The 7,054-nt window shown below is 40.8% G+C and overlaps 1 protein-coding gene across 5 annotated transcripts in view; it reads right to left on the bottom strand.

Moving 5' to 3' along the window:
- ENOX2 (ecto-NOX disulfide-thiol exchanger 2) overlaps nucleotides 1–5,175 on the bottom strand; it is a 283,137-nt gene extending 277,962 nt beyond the window's left edge. For 2 of the 5 annotated variants that reach the window (XM_037731045.1, XM_037731047.1), the window contains exons 1-2: nucleotides 5,035–5,175; nucleotides 3,547–3,594 (exon numbers count right to left, since the gene is read on the bottom strand). The gene's annotated coding sequence lies outside the window, so the exon portion shown is untranslated. Of the gene's footprint in view, nucleotides 1–3,546; nucleotides 3,595–4,848 lie in introns of all 5 variants that reach the window. The other 3 variants (XM_017507503.2, XM_017507504.2, XM_037731046.1) reach the window with 3 other exon arrangements.
- Between the last annotated feature and the right edge of the window lie 1,879 nt (nucleotides 5,176–7,054).

The raw sequence follows: 7,054 nt of genomic DNA, 5'->3' as shown, positions 1-7,054 counted from the left end.
TAGAGTCTTACTCTGTCACCCAGGCTGGAGTGCAGTGGTGTGGTCTCAGCTCACTGCAACCTCTGCTGCACACACCACCATTCCCAGCGAATTTTTGTATTTTTAGTAGAGACAGCATTTCCCCACGTTGGCCAGGTGAGTCTCAAACTCCTGACCTGAGGTGATCTGCCTGCCTTGGCCTCCCAAAGTGCTGGGATTACATGTTTAAGCCACTGTGCCTGGCCAAAATAACTTTTTAAAAATTAACAAATGTATTGTAGATTAGAAAATAAAAATATGCAAAAGGTTAAAAGTAGAAGTCATATACAATCTTACCATTTGCAGCAAACCCCTATTAATATTTTTGTGTGTGTTTAACATTACAGGATTTTTCCTATATATGTCTACACAGATGTGTGTGTTTGTGTGTATATGTGATATGTGTTTGTTTTTAAACTGGGATCTGCCACTCTGTAGTGAGAGTTTTATGATGGGAATTTTTCCTTAGTATATCAAAAACAATTTTCCACTTCATTAAATATTGTTTGGTAAAATCAACTTTAAGACTACTTAGTAATCCTTTCTATAAATGTAACACAATTGATTTCATTCAAATCCCTAGTATTGTGCATTTAAGATGTTCTTTTTTTGTTGTTGCTATTAGTATAAACAACTCTGGGACAGATGTCTTGAGTATTAAATTTTCACAACATCATGATTGTTTCCTCAGCATAGAGCCCTAGAAGTTGAAGTGGTAGGTTAAAAGCTATATTCCATTAAGGTTTCTGATACATAGTGACAAATTGCTCTCCAGAAGAGCTGTATCAACTAGCAGAGTCTATGAGTAGGAGGAGATGCATCTGCGAGTGATGTCAAGGATGAAGTGCACTGGACTTGGGTGGGTAGAAGGAGGAATGTTTCCTGGAAAAGTATCAGGGCAGGAGGAAAGTGAATTCTGTCAAGAGAAGCAAAGCAATGGGCTAAGGAACAGGTGTCTGGACACGTAAGTGATGAGAAAGAAAAAGGTAAGATAAACAGGGGAGAGTGAAGAAAAGAGAGAAAAAATAGGTCTTTAGTGAAATTATGGGCACTTTAATTTACTGCTTTCTTCAGCAAAAGTTGCAAATGTGGCAAACAGCTAGTCTTTTCATAGCATTTGGCCGTCTGTGCTACCAAAGTCCCTATTTATATTCATGCAAATCTGTTTATCAATTATTTTAACCCAATAACCATTTATTAGGTGACTACTATGTGTCAAGTCTGTTCTGGATGCTATGGGTATGGGGATGAATGAAACCTGGTCCCTGCCCTCAAGGAGCTCACAGTCTAGTGGGAAGCACAGAAATATCCACAGACCGACATACTACAGTATGGTACAGGCTAGGACAGAGGTAAGTGCAGAGTCTTATGGAAGCCAGAGACCTAACATTGCTTTCTGCGTGCATTCATGTAGGATGGGTAGGGGTTGTTGAGAAGGCTTTGCAGAGGTGTTAACATATGAGCTGAATCTTAAAGGCTGAGGAGTTTCTTGGATGCCTAAGGGCCACAGATCATACTCATATTCCTAATCAGTGCCTTGAATATTTGTACGACTGCTCTCAAGGACACTTAGTACGGTGGGAAGGATGTTGTGTATAATCCAAATCCACACTTGAGTGGTAACTATAGCTTCCACTGTCATCTTAATGAACATAGAAATGTAGCATGTTTTGGCAATATTATTGCTCACCATAGAATATAAAGGACAAGTGGCAAGTGGGGCATGCAGACTTTTAAAATAATTCTGGTAACACTGACCTAATAATACTAACATCCACCAAGTCCTAATAATTTTACCTCCTACATGTTTCTTGAATCTGTTCCCTCCTGGTCTTGATTGTCTCTCTGTGGAAAAGAGTAGCAGCCTCCAGTCACGTCCACCTCCACTGTATCCTTCCTGTCATTGTCCTTAAAGTAAAAATCTGATCGTGGTTCTCTAAAACATGTTAATGGTTTCTTATGGCCTACAAGCAGCACTTCTCACATACTCAGTCATTTGAGTATTACTTAGTGATTTTTACCATATTCACAATAATAGTACATATTACCATGTACTATAATTACTTAATATTTGTCTTTAAATCAGCTGAAAACTGGATCACTTTCTATTTTTATGAAGTAAAATCGAAAGTAGCCTTAGATGTGATGACTTGGTTCAGTTTTATGCTTTATAAGACATATTTGAATATGTAACTAGTAAAATTAAAATATTTGTGGGAGTACAATGTAACTACCACTGGCAGATGCCCTACGTTTTGAGAACCACTGACCTATGGGGGTGCATTCCAACTTAGCATTGCAATCAAGGTTCTTCGCAACTCAGCCCCAACCTATCTTTCCAGACTCTTCTCCTACCTATTATACCTTCCTTTTCCTAAATAATCTGCACTCCAGCCATGCTGAAGTCTTCCACATTGAATGATCATGTCCTACTCCTATACAGCCACACATCTTTCACAGACTGACTCCTCTATCTGGAATGCCTCCCCTCCACTCCTACCCTGCCTGGGGCAAACTCACTATCCTTCAAAACCTATCTGTCATGTCACTTCCTCGTGGAAGCCTTCTCCCTGAGTTTCCCTTACGGTGAGTCACACCTCCCTTTATCACTCCATAGCACCTTGTACTCATCTCTGTTGTACTACACACTACAGTATCTCAGAACTGTGGGCATCTAGCTCCCCAACTAGACCCCAGGAAGAGTTCACGCCTTGTACTTCACTGTTTCCCCAATACTTCATGTGGGCAGAGGTCATGAAAGAGATCTAGGGTCCAAGGTAACTTTTTGAAAAAGCTAAAATAAAATAAATCCAAAGTACTCTCCAGGTCCAAATAGCTTAGAGGTATGATATGTTTTATAAAGAGAATCATCTAATTCAGAAATAGCCATACTGACTATAGTTTTGGCAGACACAATTAGCTACAGTGGCAATGGCAGTTAAGCTAATTTGGTTTTAGCAGCTACTTTACAGAAAACACATTCTGACATAGAAATTTGAAGTGAATCACTTGGTTTTTGGCCAGGATGATCAACTATACCTCACAATAATCTCTCCTTACCACAACTGGAAAGTCAAGAACAAAAATGAACATTGGGAGTAGCAAACCAAGTTGAACAGAGCATGAGCTTTGGAGTCAGAAATCCGTACACTCAAACCTCAACCCAACTTATAATCTATGTAACTTTAAGTGGATTGTTTAACTTCTGTGCATTTTGGTCTTTTCTTCCAGAAAAAGACAGGAATAGTACCTACTTCATAACACTCTTAAGATAATGCAATGAAGTATTTATGATGATGACTAGGACATTATGTGGGTTCAATAAATAGCAGTCATTATTGTCACCCAATGAGATGACTACAGTTCAGATAATGTGATGCACAGGGATAGCAAATGCATTTCTTAAGAATAAATTGATGTCTCTAGGCTTTAAAATTGACAGCTATAGACTGTAGCTAAGAATAGCTACAAACAAAACATCTGCAAGACAAGCTTCTTCTTGGATTTAAACTCACACCTGGAACATACCATCACACTTCTTTGTGTTCTCCAAGAATTGATCTCAAATCAGGTTCCCTAGGATGAAAAGAAAAATCATCCAATCTTAATTTTTGCCTTCATTTTTATTTGATACAGAATAATATCCAAACTATGTGTATGTTTCAAAGTGTCATGTTATTATGACCCCAAGCTTCTCAACCCTATTTATTTCCTGCTTACATCTTTTATTCCAATGAGGCAAGCCCACCTGTCTCAGAGTGCTCCCTCTTCTGACCACCCTTCTCAAACTGCAATCTCAGTATCAGGAAGCTTTTCTCTCTCCTCTTTGACCACTTCAAATCCCCTGTACTCCACTGGAGCCCAAATTAAAATTCACCTTCTTCACAAAGCCTGAAAGCTGGATGAGGGCTTCAGCATTTCCTGGATTAGGCTTGAACTTCCATAGATTAACTCACCACCCCCATCAGTATGCTTTTCCACTAACCCCTTTAGCATTTTTTGCACGTGTTTGTAATAATACAATGATTAATACAGTCTGTTTCACACTATCTCCTTTATTCTGTAGTTGGTGTGCCCCCTAAATGTTTGTCAACATTAGTGCTATGAGTCTTTGCTCGAAACCCCTAAAGCACTGTGTTTTTATAACCGGTGGAACTTGCCTTTTACTCTGACCAGAACCCTGTACTGAACCTTAAACACCCATTTCTCAAAAGCAAGATTCCTTCCCTCTTTTGCTTCCCATCCGTTCTAGAAATTGAGGAGAAACCCTTCTCACGCCAAAGACGTGGTGGGGTAAGTGGCAGGTGGCTGAGGAGTCGGTAAAGATGGTGATCAATTAAGAAGGCAAAAAGAGAAAGTTTGAAAAAACTTTCCCTGGGCGTGGCAAGGAATTTTCACGCCCCAGAGGAAATGGGGAGTGTAGCGTAGGGAGGGTTGTGTGCCCAAACCTGAAATACAAATTGAGGAAAAAGAGGAGAGAGATCACCCAACTCCTGCAGTATGAATTAGAGTCCAGATACCACCTAGGCAAAACCCTGGACTCGAACCCTAACTTCAGACCTCTGAGGAGGCGCAGCCAGGCGGCGTTGTGAAAGAAAAAGAGCAGGCGAGTTGGACCAAAAAAAAAAAAAAAAAAAGAGCAAAGAGAGCAGGCGCCTAGAGCTCAGAAGCCCACCCCCGACTCCCACTCCCGACACCCCCTCCCCGGCAGAGGCAGAGCTGGGCGGAGTTAGGCGCTGAGGACCGCGGCCCCGGAAGCACCCTCCTCCCTAGGCCCCCTCAGTCCCACATTCCCCAGCCAAGGCCACTCGGGCTTTCTGCCTCTCTGACCTCCAGCTCCCCGGCTACCGAAGCGCTAGTCCTTATACAGCCGCGGAAAATCGGGCCGACGCGGCAGCTCCTGGGCGCGTAGTGCCCTCGTGGGGCCCCACGCCGCGCCACTCTCTTCCGAAATGCCCGCCTCGCGCTACCAGGCCTAGGCCCAGCACTCCGGCCCAAGGCTGGACTCTCACCCACCCGGTGCCCACTGCGGCGTCTCCTATTGGCTACTAGTCACCAGGGAAGCCGGAGGCCCGAGCCCATGGCTTCATGGGAAATGTATTTTGAGGTCGCTTGAGGCTGTTCTTCCTGTAGGGAATCCCATGTTGAAATTGGCGGAGAGACACAAGTGAAGACCGAGGATTGTGGGAGATGGAGTCCTGACACTTATTTCTCTATACGCACAATTCTTCCCCTCCTTTTCCGATTGTTCCCAGCGTTCAGACGGGAAGGGTATTCTGGGTATTGTAGTTTACAGTGCACTGTCTTAGCGAATCAGTCTTGGGGTTATGGCTTTGTGTTTGTAGGGACAGACGAAGGCTCTAGATTTATTTTCATGTCGGTTAAGCTTTAGCATTTTGCAGGAAGCACTTTCTATCATGATTTGAAATTGTTACTGAGTTTTATGTGTTCTTCAAAAGATGATGTTTATTATTCGATAAACTTAGAATTTTAATTGAGAGTTACAGTCCGTTAAAATTGTTACAAATGTGTTCTGTGTGAACCACCTGCATTACAATCACTTGAAAGGTATGGAAGAATGTATATACTTTTTCTATATAATTGGGAATTATATGTTTTCCCTAGAAACACTGTCATAAATAGGCATAGAAATGTGATCTAGACCAGCCCAGAAGAAGCCTATTTAATGCATAATGAAGCTATGTTGTTGCCATGAAAAACATAACTGCTATAATGCCACATAAACTGCTATAATGTAACAGTTTAGAAGAGATAGACAATACAACTTGGGTAAAAACAAGTAACTATATGTCTTTAAGAAACTTTATCTTTTGAGTAAAAATATGTTACAAGAGCTGGATAAAGACAGGTGGGGAATGCCAAGCACTTTCAAGTGATTTAAAAATTGAGGAAAATGGTTGTTTATTAGGGCTAATTTCACTTCTTATTTTTGACCCTTTTTTTTTTTTCTCTGTTAGAGATGAATTCTTATAACTTGATGGATCGTTACAGTTGAATTACTGCAACTTTCCTGATAAGGACAACTTTTGGACTCATGAATAAAATGAAGGGAAAGACAGAGGAATTGCATTTTGCTAAGGTAATTGCCCAAGATTTTAAAAAGATAAGTGAAAGAGGAAGACGATTTAATAGATTTGTGCATACAGCTTTGTGCAAGGCTCTGGGCTAGGCACTGTTGCCACAGAATTAGAAAAATAGTCCCTCCCCTCAGGTACCTCATAATCTAGGTGAGGGGAGTTGTAGTGGAGGAGAATCTGGGGGGAGGAATAGATGAGTATACAATGTGCAAAATGCTCTAAAGAAGTCTGCATAGGCTTCTACAGGAACATAGAGGAGAAAGAACTCATTCTACTTCTGGAGAACTGGTTGAAGAACCAGTAAAATATTTGTCAGATTTGGGGCAGGGTGGTCAACCATATTCTATACAAAGCATGTGCAAAGGCATAAAGGCATAAAAAAGTGCAGAGAACAACAACAAAAGTTCCATATTGCAAAGACTAGATCAGGCAGCAACAGGTAGTCATATCAATTAATTTAGAATTTAACTTGAAAGTGGGAGAGAACCATCCGAGGAGTTTTTGTGCTTATACAGTGATTATTTTTTAAAGCATATACACATAGAACATACTGGGAACATATATGCCGGGATATTATGGGGAATCATTCTGGAGGGTGGTAATTGCTAAATTATGTTTTAATAATTTTTACACTTTTTTTTGTCTTTTTAATTAATTTATTTTTTAAACTTTTATACTTTTAAATTCCCCCAGGAAAATAATTTGTTTTTTTTTTTTTTTTAAAGAAAAATTGATTGGGTGCAGGGGTTATGCCTGTAACCCTAACACTTTGGAACACCAAGTTGGTAGGATTGCCCAGGAGTTTGAGACCAGCTTGGGCAACATAATGAGACCTTATCTCTATGAAAAATCAGGAAAATTAGCCAGACATGGTGGTGCATGCCTGTAGTCCCAGCTACTCAGGAAGCTGAAGCAGGAGAATCCCTTGAACTCAGGAA

The sequence above is a fragment of the Cebus imitator genome, unplaced genomic scaffold, assembly GCF_001604975.1.
Source record: "Cebus imitator isolate Cc_AM_T3 unplaced genomic scaffold, Cebus_imitator-1.0 Scaffold376, whole genome shotgun sequence".
NCBI classification, from domain to species: Eukaryota; Metazoa; Chordata; class Mammalia; order Primates; family Cebidae; genus Cebus; species Cebus imitator.
This window is presented reverse-complemented; position numbering and strand designations above follow the sequence as displayed.